The sequence below is a fragment of the Myxocyprinus asiaticus genome, chromosome 11 (genome assembly GCF_019703515.2).
Source record: "Myxocyprinus asiaticus isolate MX2 ecotype Aquarium Trade chromosome 11, UBuf_Myxa_2, whole genome shotgun sequence".
NCBI lineage: Eukaryota > Metazoa > Chordata > Actinopteri > Cypriniformes > Catostomidae > Myxocyprinus > Myxocyprinus asiaticus.
Window position 1 is genome coordinate 18143766 of NC_059354.1, and position 18122 is coordinate 18161887.

The following is an 18122-nucleotide window of genomic DNA, read 5'->3' on the forward strand; positions in this document are numbered from 1 at the left end:
CGTGCACTCAAACGCGCGTGTGGTGAACAGCTCCACCACGCGGCTCGGAGACATACGCCAAGCACTTAATGCTGTAACATAAATATTTGGGGATACTTGGGTAATTTTCCTGAGGCCAAGTGGACAACCAACAGCTAAACACAGAACTGTTCAGGTTGAAGTCCAAAAACTTGGAGAGGAATTGGCATTTTCGAGCCTGGATTTTCCTATGGGTTTTTTTAATGGCAGTTTTTGGATCTATGAGTAAAAGAAGGTCTGTGGTAAATATTACTTTAAGATACTTGGAAGTAGGGCCGTATTTTTTAATAGGAAAGGGGCCCAGATTATCTCGCCACAGCCCTGCTTGAAAGTTTTGTTTAAGAACATAAATTACACACATTCATACCCCAAATGTGAATTTTGAAGCCACCATGTTTTTTTTATTTTTTAAGCATGTTGCTAACAAGTTGCTGGATAAGCACTACAACGGTTTTCCGTTTCGTCAAGCACGTTCACTCACATGCTTGTGGTTTTTGTAGTCCTTATCTAGCAAGTCGTTAGCAACATTAAACACGGTTGGCTTCAAAATTCACATTTGCTGTATGACTGTGTGTAATTAATGTTGTCGGACAAAATGTCAGAGTATCTTCAAGTAATGTTTACCACAGACCTTATTTTACTCATACATTTAAAAACCCCATGATAAAAACATATAGGAAATTCGTGAGGGAACCCATGGCGAATTAGCCTTCCGGGTTCACCTACAAATTGACATCACGGCTGAGGTTTGGCCCTTGATAGATAGAAAGATGGATGACAATACTGAATAATTTTGAACCAGGGTCTCTGTCAGTTCTCCAGAAGACATTCATTTCAAAGGTTTCAAATAATATTATATTTTTCTTGTTAAGAGACAAGAACAAAAAATAAATCAGAAATGTATTTGTCTGCTTATTTGTTCATATATTTTATTTTAATTTTATTTTTACTAGATATTATTTATGGATAATAGCATTGACCAATTCTGGATACACAATGAAAAGTATGAATTCAATAACACAATCAGCTCTCTTCTAGAAAAGGTAAATTCATCTTTCATATAGTAGTTTTTCTTGTTAAGATTAAGAAACATAATAAAAACAAATAAACAACCATTTACGTAATCTCATTAATTCATCGAATCCCTCATTTCATTCATCCAAGTGTGGGCTAGCATCTACCTGATGCCACATTAGTTGGATTGGGGCAACATACTGTAGCAGTGATAGTGTTATAATATGGAATAGGAATGTCATGTCATGACACTGGTTAGAACTATCTAATCTAGTGTAAGCTGATTATCACATAGGCAGTTAAGTCTTAATTAAATAAGATGCAGACTTGTAACACATTCAACAAGTTGCTTGTTCAATTCTATTCTCTTGTGGACAGAAGGTCTTTAGATTTAGTATTTTTAGGAGGGACTCTCTCTTTTGTCCTTCTGAAGATTATCATTTTAAAATTTGTGCTAACGTGATATTCTATCCACTCCAGCATATTTCTGTTCTTACAAATATACAAAATCTGACAGGTGGATGAAATCCTTGCATCTGGTTGAATGGTTCCTCTCTTTCGGATGACATGTTGATTCTCTGGTCATGTTATCTTTTCCTCACATATCTATCACTCTACCTCTCCTTCAACTTCCTGCGAAGTTTACTCACACTGGACAGTGATAAGCAAAAGGTGACTGCAAGAATTCGCAGAAAGAGACAATGGAGGGGAAGCTCAAGGCTGTCCACCAGAATGAGTTTCCAACAGAAGAGCATGCACTAGATGTTGAGATCCACTCGATGGATCTGCTGTGAATATCATCTGGTCACTGACCCAAGGTAGTTTTAGATGTGTGTTTAAATTTATTATGAATTCTGTGACACATTACACTGACTTACGCATGACTGGTTTGTAATGTGTTTGAATGTTAGCATGTTCACCACAGGAGCAAAGATAATGTGAAAGTGCCTTTTGGGATCTGGTACTGCGTTGTTGATTAGTTCACTGTCCAAAAAAATCCAGGCTTACAAAATATTGTAATATAACTTGTCTTTGTTTGATTTAGCAAATGAAGCAGTCACATTTAAGCAAACTCAATAACTTTTCAACACATTATAGCCTAAAATGAGAAGGAAAAATAAAAAATCTCAAGTGTTGATTGTCTAGATTAGAATGTGCAGAATAAGGGTTGTTTTTCTATTCAATGGATCTGTTTCCCAAATTATGTGTCACACCATGCCACCTAGTGGAGATAAGAAAAAAGTAATGCTATCAGTCAAACATACAGGAAATATAGTTTTGCAGACTTTTACTAAATTAAAGTTATTGACACAAAATTAATACCTACCACAGTCATACAATTAGTTTATTTTGTGAATGTCCACAGAACTTGGTCCATCTCACTGGCCAATAGGAATGTAAGGGTCTGGTTTAGGGATAATGGTTGGATCTCCATCCTCTGAGAAGGCATACCTGTGTCCACATCAGTATTTGATTTGATGAGTAGCATGTATTTGGTATTGCTAGATTAATCTTAGTGAAAACACCCTAAAGGTGCACTCAGTAATTGTTTATGCATTTCGTCTTGGACTTGCACTGACACTTGGGGGCATCATTCAAACGCAAAAGTTTTCAGTTACTAATACCATTGTAGAAATTCACTATTAACAGTCAGCCATGATTATTTAATCCATGAGTGAAAGCATCCAATAACAGGGTGGGTTACTGAGATTAAGCGAGTAATATTCAGCTGGTCATGTGATCCTAAAATGGCAGCCCCCATGAGGGGACCCTTTCCATGTAGAATAAAACAGATTTTATAAGGTTACTGATATGACTGGAGTTTTCATCTCATGTAAGCAGTCATGATTTTAAATACGTTTTAAAATTACATTTCATGTTTTGAAGGAATACAACTTTTTTTTAATGAGGAAAAAATTACAGAGTGCACCTTTAAGAAAACATTAACTCACGCAGTATATTACCAATGCTCACTTCCCATAGTCCATGACAGAGCTTTAGTCATACACTGTGTTGAGGTTGTTTGTCTCATACTTCCTAAAGTTGTGCCCTTGACCTATATGAGAAAGATTTGGCAAAGAAAGACACATCACTGTTTACTTAAGACACTGGTTCAGATAAATACTTTGCTGGTTACTGAAACTTACTCTCTACGATGTTGTCCCATAGGATGGTGGCGTAGCAATCATGGTCAGAGCGGGACTGCTCATGAGATGCCACCCTTGACCACATACAGCCTGGAGACGGCAAAGAGACAATCTGACTCCCTGCTATCATTCCCAGATATGACCAGCAGCTGAGCGGATAGCAAAAAAGATCAGAATTTCATGAACAGCATTTATTTCTAAAGACAACAAATAATCATCATACATTTTTATGAAAGATCAGACTCAGCAAGAGGAAATATTAAAGGGCTTGTTCACCCACAAATAAAAATTCTGTCATCATTTACTCATGTTGTTCCAAATATGTACGACTTTCTTTCTTCAGTGGAAAACAAGAAAAGATGTTAATTGATGATAAGTTTAGCCCCAGTCACCATTCGCTTTCATTGCCTCTTTTTTTCCAAACAATGAAAGTGAATGATGACTGAGGCTGTGAGTTCCAAACATACAGCCTAACATTTCCTTTTGTGTCCCATGTCACAAAGTAAGCGGTTTGGAATAACACGGAGGTGTGTAAATGATGACAGATTTTTTATTTTTGGGTGCACTATCCATAATCACTTCAAACCATGCAACGTGATGGGATTCTGTCTGTATTATATGAATGGACTCACCCAGATCTATACTGGATATTAAGCAAGTTTGCTTGAAGTGTGCGAGGCACAGACTTCACACATGTGCTAGAAGAAATGTCCAACATATCAGTTTTTATCGTGATTCTGTCCATATCATCTGTTATGGATAAAACAAATCAGATAATTAATCTTAAAATGATAACAATGATGAACAAAGAAAAGTTTACCTAAAAATGTCAATTCTGTCATCATTTATTCACCCACCCCCATGTTGCTCTAAACCCATATGACTTTCTGTCTTTCATTGAACACAAAAGGAGATGTTTGGCAGAATGTTTGGGACTGACAGCCTCAGTCACTTTCATTAAAAGGAAAAAAATGCAATGAATGAGGCAAACATTCTGCCAAACATCTTTCTGGTTCCACAGAAAAAAGAAAATCATAGGGTTTTGGAACAAACGCCCTGATGACAGAATTTTCATTTTGGGTGAACTATTTCTTCATGGTTGAATTATCTGTAAATGTATGCTTATATTTGTCATGCACATATATTCATTTGCTCTGAGAATCCTGTCCATTGCATTCATCTCCTCGGGATCCACATATTGCTCTGTTGAGAACATTAGAAATGGCACATTTATATCAGTGTAATCTTATTTGGAACAAACTATACTGCATACATTCAAATACCAAAACACTGTCATTCACCGGAATATCCTCTCTTTGACCTCTGATGAAACAATGAGGAATTCTAATGCAAGAAAATTTATTTAAGGGGTATCCATAGGAAATGAGGATTCGTAACTGCAGTATTATTTATTTATTCTTACCTGAACAGGTAAAGACCAGGACACTAACACCAATCCTACAACAATACCCACACAGAGTTCAGTTGTTCTGGGTGTAATCAGGTTTTGCATGTCAACTACAGCAAAGTTAGGGCTCTTGTAGCTACAATATATAAACACAAAGTACCACCCATCTTTACTCCAGGTTGAAGATTTAGGGTTAGTGTGACTTCCCATATCATTATTTGATATTAGTGCTTTCCCCCAATGAAAGGCTTGGCCGGTCAGAAAGCATTCCTCTCTTATAGTTAGTTCTGAATTCACACTTCAGCATTTTTATGATTCCTGCAGTGGCAGTTTGCTGATTCTTGTGTTATTTGCCCTGAGCAAGCAGATTATGTACAGATTATTCAACTCATTGTAATCTGTTAATAACAGCTCAATAATACAGCTCTTCTCAACATATGAAGACATGGTGGGAAAAAGTACAACAGACTGACTCTATACTTTCTTGACTGGATTGTCAACAACTTGACTGATGTGATTACAGTGTCATTGGGAGATTTTTTTATTTCATCTGTTATAATGACAGTTGTACAATTAATTTCCACTTAAATGAGATATCAAGAGGGGAAAATATATGGACACATTTAATGAATGCAAGGCACAATATTTATTTATATAAGGCAATAAGTTGTCAAAATGCCAGAAGGAGAAAAAAAAAAAAAATAGAAATAATAACTGAAACAGCAGGTTACAGGAAACAAAAGAAAATTTAAGCATTATATTTTAGCAGATGGGAGGTGACACCTGACCCAGTGCAGTCGGGTGTCTGTAGAGAAAGGGATTGTCTACCACCACGTGCCCCTAGATATGACCAGCACCTACAGTACATATCAAACATCACATACATATTATGTGTACAGTGAAAAAATATTAGTACTGACAAACTGAGACAAATTAAAGGAATAGTTGACTCAAAAATGAAAATTCTCTCATCATTTACTCGCCCTCATGCCATCCCAGATGTGTATGACTTCCTTTCTTCTGTAGAACGCAAATGAAGATTTTTAGAAGAATATTTCAGCTCTGTAGGTCCATACAATACAAGTGAATGGGTGCCAAAAATGTTACGCTCCAAAAAGCACATAAAGGCATCATAAAAGTAATTCTTATGTCTTCTGAAGTGATATGATATGTGTGGGTGAGAAATTGATAGATTTTTAAGACATTTTTCACTATAAATCTACACTTTCATCAGTCTTCGCATGTGCATTCTGTTTTTTTAGCGATTCGCATTCTACTGGGCTACTTTGCCACCTACTGGCCCGGAAGGAGAAAGACAAAAAAGAGAGGGATAAAACAAAGGAAAAGAAAAAATAAATCCTATTTGCACAACAGCCCAGTAGGTGGCAATATGCAAGCAGAATGCGAATCGGCAAAAAACAAAAGAACTCTAGTAAACGTGCATAGAAGGGCTGTTTGAAAGTAGATTTATTGTTAAAAAAATAAAAAAATAAAAATAAGAATTGATCTGTTTCTCCCCTCTCATATTGCTTCAGAAGACATGGATTAAACCACGGGAGTCATATGAATTACTTGTATGCTGCCTTTATGTGCTTTTTGGAGTGTCAAAATTTTGGTCACCATTCACTTGCATTTTATGGGCCGACAGAGCTGAGATATTCTTCTAAAAATCTTTGTTTGTGTTCTGCAGAACATTAGAAAGTCATTCACATCTGGAATGGCATGAGGGTGAGTAAAGGATGAGAGAATTTTCATGTTTGGGTGATCTATTAACCTGTTTCATGTGACGTCACTGTATGACTGCGCCGCCATGTTTGTGACCAATATTGCACATACCTTCATTGTGTTGCGCTGTGAGATGTGACAAAAACCTTCTTCAGGAGTTAAAAGCAACGCCTACATTCATACAGGCGGATCATCACGGCTATTCTTTTTAATACTGTGACTAAATCAGACAAGACAACAACACAAAAACATTTGTAACTTTTGAATGAGAGATGTTTACAATGATGTACCGGAGGGCATGTGTACCAGAGACTTTGTGTGTACTCGCCGGTCACACTTTAGACTCACCAGCATACAGAGATGAATCATTTAAAATATCCTTAAATGTCCACGAAAGTTGAATTTGGCAATATTTGTGCTGTCTTCAGACCTGTATGAACTTTTCCTGGGACTTGGCATGGATCAAAAGCAATTTTTTTCCCTGATGTTGTTTTTCGGGTGTTTTGCCATTCACCGCCATTGTTTCCTTCCGCTGATGGTCACAAATATGGCAGCTGCGGGAAAAAGTGACGTCACTGAAACAATTCAATTATTTTAACAATACTAGAACTTCATTTAGCAAAAAGTAATGGTAGATAAATAACTTTCTCGAACATGCTGTGTATTGACAACTGTTAAACTGACCATGGCCTGCTGCAAATGATTTTTTTCCCGCTGTTTTACAGAGACTAGCTCTGTCACAGAGACAGGTGTAATTAAATTGCATTTATATTTTTCGCGGAATAGGGAAATTTTTTGCTTGTCATTTCATAAAGAAATCACTTAACAGCACCTTTAGATATGCTATCCATTTAAGTTTTTTGTAAACGTTACACTTGAAGAACTTTAAGTTAAAAATTCTCCATTTGACTTACATTTAAAAGAATGTTCAGCATTCAAAATATTGCTAACAGCAATGATATAGCATACTGAATTGTGACTGGTCATGTTTTACATATATATTAAACCTTTTTTAGCCGCCTCTACACAGCCCTTTTCTTTTTCAGATGGAGCACTACAAACTTGACTGGCACCGCTTCAAACTGAAACAGCGTCTGGAAGGAAGATCTGCGGTCACAGTGGATGAGTTTGAGAAGAAGACTGGTACAGGTCATTCATGCTTCTGTGACCTCACTGACAAGAACTTTTGTGTCAGCTTTGCATTTCATAGTGTAATCTTGTCTGTCTGTCTATCTTTCTGTGAACAGGTGATATTTCAAGCATTTCTGGTTCAGAATCAGACAGTGAAGATGGGGGTCTTGGAGATGGAGTGACCCATGAGGAGACAGACAGCACAAATCAAACCTCATATCGACTTTCTACCAAAGTAGTCTTTCAAAACATGCAGGGACAGTACCTTTCATTGTATCGCTGTGTTCTGCAAAGCAAGAGAGCGAGTAAATGTAACCATCATTTCTGATTTGTTAAAGATATGCTCTATAATGCCATTGTGTGCCGTAGTAGTAAAATTTGTCTTCACTTGAATAAAGGAGCATAACCAATCCTCTTAATTTGGGGGTATTTCCACAACAGTTGTATTGAAGTACCTGCTTTGTATGTTATTTTCTGTCCTTTTAGTCTTATCTTATTATTCGGACACATTTATACTCAGGACAGTGAAGAAGACGTGGTTTCCTCTTTACTGAAAATATCGAACAACACTATTTGGGTCATTCTGATGACTGGTGGTGGACACTTTGAAGGAGCAGTTTTTAAGAGGTCAGTGCAGTGTTCCACTCATTCCTCTATAAATGTACATACTTGTACCATGAATTTAATGTTATTCCCATATATATAATAGAAAAGAGATTGTTCAGCATAAGACGTTTCACCGGTATACAGTGAGAGCAAAACGAGAGTCGGCACAGGGACTGAGAGACTCTCAGAACCACAGCCATGCGCCTAAATCTGCGGGGGTTGCCCTCAGAGGCTACAACGAGGCAGCACTGGTAAGGTACATTCTGGCAACTCTGGCAGGTGAGTCCACATTAATGTAAATGTCCATCTTTAATTTGCACACTTTATTTTATATATATAAAGAAAGCTTGCACAACACTGTCAGACATGCTTAGAAGTTATGAGCAGGCCTGCATGGAATCTGCGCTTGCAGAATTCCACAGAAAGCTTTGCATATTTCCAAGGAATTGAAAGACCTGTCCTAAGATGTGGGGAAGGGGGGATCTGTCCATTTACGTTTTTTTCGTGCTATAAGTCAGAGATAGAGTGAGAGAAAGAGTGTGTTGCGCCCCGCATTGTTTGAGTGGCTAGCTGCCGCCATCTAGAAAGCTGGGCTGAGTATTTGAAGGAGGAAAGTGCCATATTCCTACGAGCAACAAATTATAACAAGACCATATTTTTTTGGAGGTTGTGGAGCGCCCTTGGACAAAAAAGACCAAAGAGTCCATGTATTTCCTTTTGCCAACCACAGAGCCACATTTAGTGAAATCCAGCGAGTCTTTGATCTGCTCTCAACTCTACATGTTTATAGTTAGTGGAGACTTAAGTTTGCCTGCTCATCTCCTTAACTATGGAATCTATTTTTCTATAACAATCTCATTTAATTTCCTTTCTCAAATATTTCTCTCAAATTTCATACAAAAACACTGAAATATCCAGTACTTTGAGTCCATCGAAGAAAGTGTGGAAGAAGAAAACTGCTAAATCTGCCAGTCAGACAATCCCTGAGCCAAACACTAATGGTGCGTCTGAATCCTTGGCTGTATCTGTTGAAAATGCCTTGCTTCTTAAAACGTACTTATTTAAGGGCTGTTTCCTGGTCAGTTTCTGCAAGGAGGGAAGAAGGCGAAGAAAGAAGTTCAGAGGAGGAAGACTCGGGAGCTTTAGACACTAGGAACCCTGGACCTTAGAGAACATGAGATCCATCTTAATAAGAAGAAAAGGAAGAAACAAAAAGAGAAAAGAGAAGGTAAGATCTCTGCATTCTCCAGATGAACTTCAAATGATTTTAATGCTAGAAGAAAAGCAACATGTTACTAAAATTGAGGATACTATGGTTTAATAATCAACATATACATTTGTTTATGCTTGTGACATCAGACTGAAAAGGTAGATGAATCGGTGGAAGAAGGAGACCTTGAGGGTGAAGATGATTCTACAGAGATTCAAAGAAAGTCAAACAGCAAGAGAAAACCCATGGTAAAATGCTTCAGCAATGGCTATTACTTGTTTGTTTGACAATGCAAAGAGAGAACACTGAGATTTTGTTGACAAAGTAGAAAAAAACTTTGTAACATAAGAGTCAAATCAAGTCAAATCATATTTGTTTGTATAGTTTTTTTTATTTGTGCTTTTCCTAATACACATTGTTCCAAAGCAGCTTTACAGAAAGTCAGCTGTAATGTCTGTAATATATTAAAAACACCCCTGGAAACATAATAAACAATTTGATTTTAAAAAAATGTCCCCATAGGAGGACATACATACATTTGCTTTAAAATTTTTTATAAAAAATCCATGTTAATTAGGGGCTACTATACAAATCAAAAAGGAAAATGAAAAATGCACACAGCAGTCATGCTTGGGCCTCAGATTGTTAAGATAAAAATCACATGCATCGCATTGTCTTTTCAGATGAAGTGGATGAGTCGTGGGAATACAGTTTGAGGGACGCTCTGTACACCACCTGTAAAACGGGAGACATCCAAACCTTACACACACTCTTACAGCTGCCAGAGGACCAGGAAGAGGAAAAGGAGGGAGGAAAGGCGACCGCCCAAGACAATCCTACCTCAGACACCTCTTGGGTCTTATGCTTTCTTAACAAGCCCATAGACTTGCAGGCTTCACTTTACTGCATGTGGCATCCGCAGCTGGACAGAAATCTGTCATCAGTTATTGGATGCAGGCAGTAGCGGATCCTGGCATAGGCGATATAGGCAGGCACCTAGGGCGGCAACGCTCCCTGGGGCGGCACGACAGGGTACCTGCCAGGCCGCCCCCGCACAGAGCTCACAAGATCGCGATGGGAGATAGGTGCCCCAGTCGTGCCACCCTGCCCCTGCACATCTTGCAAGATCGCGATGGGAGACAGGTGCCCCGACAGGCTGCTCAGCCTAAAGGCTCTATATGGTTAGGATTATGGATGTTCATAATGTATTCTTACATTATGAACAAACATAAGTTAACCATGATAAACAGTAGGCCTATAGGTAGGCTACACCATGACACAGGATCTTCTTAGTGGTCTTGCAATAATTAGTATCAACCATGTGATTGCTAGGCAGATATGAAGAAGTCATTGATGATTTTGCATCATTGAAAACTAGGAGGGGAGGGTTAAATTTAAAATTAGGGATTAGGTGTAATACACAGAGTAGCTGCAATTTGTAAGGATTCTGCTATATACTTTATTTATTGACTCTATAATTTTATTGTGCAATTTAAGTTATGTAATGTATATACTGTATAATGTCAATGTTAATAGAATGTGCCATTTATTTATATATATACACTACCGGCCAAAAGTTTTGAAACACTTGTTTCTCATGATCTTAAAAATCGTTTGATCTGAAGGCGTATGCTTAAATGTTTGAAATTAGTTTTGTAGACAAAAATATAATTGTGCCACCATATTAATTTATTTCATTATAAAACTAAAATTTAATACAAAAAATAAAATAAAAAAAAAGTTTTTGAAATTGATGACTTGGACAAAATAATAAAGAAAAGCATCCAATAATTGCCCAACATAGATGGGAACTCCTTCAATACTGTTTAAAAAGCATCCCAGGGTGATACCTCAAGAAGTTAGTTGAGAAAATGTCAAGAGTACATGTCTGCAAATTCTAGGCAAAGGGTGACTACTTTGAAGATGCTAAAATATAACACAGTTTTGATTTATTCTGGATTTTGTATAGTCACAACATAATTCCCATAGTTCCATTTATGTTATTCCATAGTTTTGATGACTTTACTATTATTCAAAAATGTGAAAAAAAATAAATAAATTATAATAAAGAATGAGTAAGTGTTTCAAAACTTTTGACCAGTAGTGTATATATAAGGGGCTTTAAGGGGGGGGTGCCACGTCACGAGACTGAACGTGATCCACCGGCATCATGTTGACAGATGAGGTAGCATAATTAAAATTACACAGTTATGATTGTTTCACTACAAACTTTGAGACTAAACTAAAACTACTTATCAGCTAACATAGCATACTGATACACACATACAGCTACATACTACCGAACTATATCAGACAGTTTACTGTTGCACTGCAATTATGTTGCACTATTGTAAGTTTTGTATAGTCATATGTTGTACTACGAATAAGAAACCAGTGTATTTGCTTAAATTTATCCTGTATACCTGACTTTTAGTATAAATAGAAGATCATTTAAATTATTTGAAAGTTACGAAGCAAGGTAGCTTGCAATTCTATTGTGAGAAAAGTTGACCTCTCAGTTGATATATATTTAAGCAAGCTGACATTTCACAGCTAGTACTCAGTTCCTATTTTCATAGTGTGTGTGTGTGTGTCAGTAACGGAAATCATGTGGAAAGGGTTTCCTGTTTTATTTCTCTGAGTGTCTGAGGTCAAAAGTTGAACACCTCTCCTCTATTCTAGAATTTTTTGTTTCATTTACATAATTAATGCAGAATCTTTATGTATGTCTTTCCAAATAGGGTAATGATTGATCTCATTGGATAATGTAGTTAGTGTACTGCTTTTCCTGTTCTTACAAAGGTATATAATGCTGTGCTGAACAATAAAGTACGAGAAATCTCTGATGCATACTTAAGTGTCTGTGTCATTCATTTCTCCCCTCATGAGGATCCGGATTGAGACAGCGACTGCAGACGTGACTTGATAGGGGCCAATCCTGAAAATTCCTAACAGTCAGTGTTAGCAGGCAAGATCAAGTTGGCTAAAATTATATAGATCAATCCTTATGGCACAATATTTCACATGCTTTGCAGTTATGTAAGCTTACTTGTCCAATAAGAAGAATGCCAATTCAGGGTTGGTTTTGATCCCCAAAACCGAACGCAGGTCCCTCCAGGAATCAAATGCCCTACCGATATTCACTCAAGTTTTCGCTCGACCACTCGCTCGGGATTCAGTAGATACATTTTTTTTTTTTTTGTGTAGGAGTTGGTGTTGTGCTGGGTGCCGGACATTTGCTGGATTCCATCTCTAAGATAACGTTACCTAGTGTTGCAGTTTGTTGTCACTGTTAAATAGCGGAAGCGAAGCGATTACTGTCTGAGGCAAGGCTCTCGGGAGCACGCATAAATGTCACATCCTTTGGATTTCCCGGCAAAAGCGACCCGCTCCCTTCGCATGAAAATCAGTCTATACGCTTTAATAGGCAACCTATGAAGTCCGGGAAGGTCTCATTTTTTAAGTTGCGTTACAAGCCGTTCACACATTGGCAAAAAAAAAATTTCACATATTGCACCTTTAAAGGAGTAGTTTACCTAAAATAAAATCTGTGATCATTTACTCACCTCCATGTTGTTTCAACCCAGAATTATTTTCTCTCTTCTGTGAAACACTAAATGACTTCTGCAGAGTTTCCGTTTTCCTTACAAAAAAGTAGATGGTCCAAAAAGGATTAAAAAAGCATAGTAAAAGCTACTGATGTTGCCCTCTGCTGTGTACCACCCAGATATCATTCAAGGCCGTGTTTATAAATGCCTTGTGTTGCGTTTGGTTACGTGACATGTGAAAACCAATAGCGCTCGGTGTAAGTGATATCAAACCTGGAGTGATTCATGTAAGGGTGCTATTTTTTAATTGAGCATATGCATGAATGATTCTTCTGAGATACAGGAGAGGGTAAGATTATCAGTGAACACCGGCTGTGGCAGCGGGGGCGTGGTCAAGCATCCGTCCGGAGAGAGAGAAAGCGGTAAGGGTGCTTGCACCTGAGCTAGATTATGTGTAACACCTGTCTCTAATTCCAGTGAGCATGGGGAGAGCGGCATATAAGCAGCCACGCCACTAGCAGAGAGAGAGAGAGTCTGGCACAAGGAAGGCCACGGTGCTCCTGAAGCTGCTACGTTTAATCTGTTATGTTTGTGAAGCTGATGTGTTTAAGTTACTAGTGCCTGTGAAGCTAATGAGTTTAAGTCTACGTGCCTGTGAAGCTGACCAGTTTGTGAAGTTGTAAAGCATTGAAGTGGCCGATTAAAAGTCCTACCTGAGTCTGGAAAAACCTGCTTCCCTGTGTTCTCCTTCCCTTCTGTTTGAGCTGTTACACTGGTGCCAAAACCCGGGATCTTGAAGTACGCCCCATGGAGTCCTCCCAGTTGGCAGAGATCCTCAAATCCCTCGCTGGCTTACACCAGTCCCACCAACAATCCTTGCTTGAGCTCCGGCAAGATCAAGATCGCCGGTTCTTTGAGATCCTTAGGGCTCAAACAGAGGACCGGCATGTGATCTGGAGACTCCTCAGCCAGGAGAGAACCCCGGCCGCCTCCCCGGACAACCACAGCCCCATGCCCCCGCCCACGCTTCTGAAAATGGGGGCCGAGAACGACCCGGAAGCCTTCCTCGACTTATTCGAGCGGACCGCTGAGATATGGAGCTGGCCGCATGATCAGTGGGTGGCCAGGCTCCTCCCGTTGCTGTCCGGGGTAGCCCAGCTCGCAGCACAACAAAGGAAAAACCTGGCTTATGAGGACCTGAAGAAGACCATCCTGCAGCAGGTTGGCCACAGTCCGGAGCAACATTGCCAGCTCTTCCAGTCGATGAAGTTGGAGACGACCCTCCACCCGTTTGCCTTCACCCAACAGCTCCGAGATGCCTGCCAGAGATGGCTGCTGGTGGGAGATTGCGACGTTGAGGGAATAATCGATCAGGTGGAACTGGAGCAGCTCATCCATCGGCTACTACGAGGAAAGGAGGAATGGGTCCAGTGCCACCACCCGGCGTCGCTGGAGGAGGCTGTTCGATTGGCGGAGGACCATATGCCAGCATACCAGAGGGCGGACGAGCCCTCCCACTCTCTCTCCCCTCCCCCTGTGTTTTCCCCATCTCTTCCCCCTCCCCTCTTCTCTCTCACTCTGCTCTCTCCCCAGAGCCCGTTCCTGCCCCGTGGAGGTGAGGAGTCCCGCCACCAAAGCCAGTTCCCCGGGGTGTTGCATTGCCCACAGCAGCAACAGTGCCCCGCAGCTCTCCCCCCCCCAGGTGGAAGTGTCCGCCGATGCAGGTGCGTGCATGGCGCTTGGGCCGGTCTGCTGGAGTTGCGGGGATCCAGGACACTTCCGGGATCAATGCCCTGTGATGGAGCTGGGAACGATGGTCCGGATTCCCGGCACTCCACAGGCTGCCCCTGATCGGGCCGGAGCTTACCGGATACCGGTAAGTGTCAAGGGGAGTACTCACTAAGCATTGGTGGACACAGGTTGTAATCAAACCACTATCCACCAACGCTTGGTTCAACACAAGGCTTTGGGCACAGCTAAAATGGTGAGGGTGAAGTGTGTGCATGGGGATATTCACAACTACCCTGTGGTGACCCTTGTGATTAGATTTTGGGGAACAAAACATAGAGTGGAGACTGCGGTTAGTTCCCGCCTCACCCATCCGCTGATTTTGGGGACTAATTGGCCTGAATTTAGAAATGTATTAAAGGGAATATGCGTGGATGGGTCCTGCACTAAAGCAATGTGATGTGAAATGTGCGATGCTCTGGCAGGGGAGGCGGAGCCAGGGCCGTCTTTGTCTGCTCCACGTCAGGATGACGTGAGGGGGGGAGAGGCTGCAGCCCCTCCTGTCCTCAGGGGATTTCCCGAAGGGGATTTCCCTCTGGAGCAGTTGTGAGATGAAACCCTCAAGCATGCCTTTGACCAAGTGAGAGTGATCGATGGTCAACAACTCCAGCCGAATGTCGCCCTTTCATATCCTTATTTCGCAATTATAAACGAGCGGTTGTATAGAGTGACGCAGGATGCTCAAACAAAAGAAGATACAACCCAGCTCTTAATACAGCGGAGCCATTGGGAAATGGTGTTCCAGGCGGCTCATTATACTCCCATCAAGGGGAAAGAAAAACACTGAACCACCTAATAGCCCGTTTTTATTGGCCGGGCATTGGCGGCGATGTCTGCAGTTGGTGTGTGGCATGCCGCGAATGCCAGCTGGTGAATCCAATGGTCACCCCAAAAGCGCCATTGCGCCCTCTTCCGCTGATCGAGGTCCCCTTCGAGAGAATTGGAATGGACCTCATCGGGCCATGTGGACTATGCAACGCGATATCCGGAAGCAGTGCCTCTGTGCAACATCTCAGCACGCAGTGTTGCGGAGGCACTCTTCAAAATAATCTCCCAGGTGGGGATTCCAAAAGAAATCCTCACCGATCAGGGCACAACTTTTATGTCACGGACACTACGTGAGCTTTACGAATTATTGGGCATTAAATCAATCCACACCAGCGTTTACCATCCACAAACAGATGGCCTGGTGGAGCGATTTAATAAAACCCTTAAAAATATGATTCATAAGTTCATGCATGAGGTTGCTAGAAATTGGGACAAATGGCTCGATCCCCTGTTATTCACAGTATGAGAGGTCCCGCAAGCCTCCACTGGGTTTTCCCCATTCGAGCTGCTGTATGGGCGGCGCCCGCGCGGGGTGCTTGATGTTATACACGAAGCTTGGGAGGAGGGACCTTCAAACAGTAAGAATGAAATTCAATACTGTAGGGGGTTCTGTGGAAAGGAGGAGGCGAGAACCGGCTTAAGAATATAAATAATAGTTTAATAATAAACTTAACCAAAAACACACAACCATAAACACACAGTACAGCTGCCTGTAATTCTCTCTCTCTCGAACTGTCGTCCCCGGCCGCCTTTATCCCTCGTGCGCCCCATCAGGCTGATTGGGGACCGGGCGTGCGTCATTCCAGCCCGGCCCCGCCCTCCTCGGCTCTACAAATACGTTCTTGATCTTAGAGCAAAACTCCACACTTTGGGGCAACTAACACAGGTTAAGAACGGCAGAGCTGACTATGTGACAGGGGAACTCGGCTGCGGGAATTTGCACTGGGAGATAAGGTACTCGTATTACTTCCCACATCGAGTGGCAAGGACACTTTGAGGTCACACGACGAGTGGGGGATCTCGATTATGAGGTAAAGTGAACCGATAGAGGGGGCGCACGTCAAATATATCACCTCAACCTCCTGAAATTGTGGAGGGAGGTGGTCCCTGTGATGTTGGCTACGGTAGTCCTGGAGAGAGCGGAGCTCGGGCCAGAGGTGAATACAAAACACAATCATTTCACCCGTTCACTTGCGGAGACCACCTCTCACCGTATCAACTCGCAGAGGTTGCCGAGTTGCAAAAGGAGTTTGCAGACGTGTTCTCCCTTCTACTGGGTCGTACGAACCTCATACAGCACCACATCAAGACTGAGCTGGGGGTGGTGGTACGTAGCCATCCCTACCAATTGCCCGAGCACAAAAAGAAAATTGTCTGGGAAGAATTGGATGCAATGCTCGATGTGGGGTTAATAGAGGAATCCCACAGCAGTTGGTCTAGCCCGGATGTTCTAGTTCCTAAGAGCGACGGGTCTGTACGGTTCTGTGTGGATTATAGAAAAGTCAACGCGGTGTCTAAATTTGATGCATACCCAATGCCTTGCATTGATGAGTTGCTCGATCAGTTGGGCACTGCTCAATTTTATTCGACACTGGATTTGACAAAGGGTTATTGGCAGATCCCCTTGACACCAATTTCCCGTGAAAAACAGCATTCTCCATGACGTTTGGATTACATCAATTTGTGACGCTTTCAGCGTCTCATGGACCGAATCCTCAGGCCGCATTCGGCTTACGCCGCTGCCTACTTAGACGACATCATCATTTACAGCAATGATTGGCAGCGGCACATGCAGCATCTGAGGGTGGTTCTGAGATCGCTGAGACGAGCGGGACTCACAGCAAACCCCAAGAAGTGCGTGATTGGGCGGGTGGAGATACGGTATCTGGGGTTCCACTTGGGCAGGTGCATCCCCAAATTGACAAGACTGCAGCGATTGCGACCTGCCCAAGGCCCAAGACCAAAAAGGGGGTGAGACAGTTCCTGGGGCTGGCTGGCTATTATAGGAGATTCGTGCATAATTATTCGGATGTCACCAGCCCGCTGACTGATCTCACTAAAAAAGGAGCTCCAGACCTGATCCAGTGGACGGAGCAGTGTCAACAGGCATTCATGCAGGTTAAAGCCTCACTTTGCGGAGGGCCGCTTTTACATTCACCCGATTTCTCTCTCCCTTTTGTCTTGCAGACGGATGCTTCAGACAGAGGGCTGGGGGCCGTACTCTCGTAGGTGGTGGAGGGGGAGGAGCGCCCGGTGCTGTACATTAGCCGCAAGCTCTCGCTGAGGGAGACTAAGTACAGCACCGTAGAGAAGGAATGTCTTGCCATCAATTGGGCTGTCCTCACTCTCCAGTACTACTGTCGGGGCGGGCCTTCACCCTCTGCTCGGATCATGCCCCACTCCAATGGCTCCACCGCATGAAGGATACCAACGCGCAGATCACCCGTTGGTATCTGGCTCTTCAGCCATTTAAGTTCAAGGTGGTCCACAGACCAGGAGCGCAGATGGCTGTCGCCGACTTCCTTTCCAGAATTGGGGGGGGGGGGGGCGCAGTGGTAGACAGGCCGGATATCTCCCCGGCCTGAGTCGGGCGGTGAGGATATGTGACAGCGGGGGCGTGGTCAAGCGTCCGTCCGGAGAGAGAGAAAGCAGTAAGGGTGCTTGCACCTGAGGTAGATTATGTGTAACACCTGTCCTAA

General features: G+C 41.9%; 1 long non-coding RNA gene and 1 pseudogene across 8 annotated transcripts; one reads left to right on the plus strand and one right to left on the minus strand.

Annotated features, from left to right (window-relative positions):
• Positions 1 to 2240: 2240 nt before the first annotated feature.
• LOC127447739 (hatching enzyme 1.2-like) lies at positions 2241 to 5184 on the minus strand (annotated as a pseudogene).
• Positions 5185 to 7069: 1885 nt separating this feature from the next.
• LOC127447976 (uncharacterized) lies at positions 7070 to 12103 on the plus strand. 8 transcript variants are annotated; one of them, XR_007898448.1, is made up of 8 exons: positions 7070 to 7461; positions 7560 to 7754; positions 7930 to 8070; positions 8153 to 8328; positions 8968 to 9050; positions 9133 to 9277; positions 9409 to 9507; positions 9943 to 12103. It is a non-coding gene; the product is annotated as an uncharacterized LOC127447976 (long non-coding RNA). The 8 variants fall into 8 exon arrangements; XR_007898447.1 differs by having other exon boundaries at positions 8153 to 8305; XR_007898449.1 differs by having other exon boundaries at positions 8153 to 8300.
• Positions 12104 to 18122: the final 6019 nt, after the last annotated feature.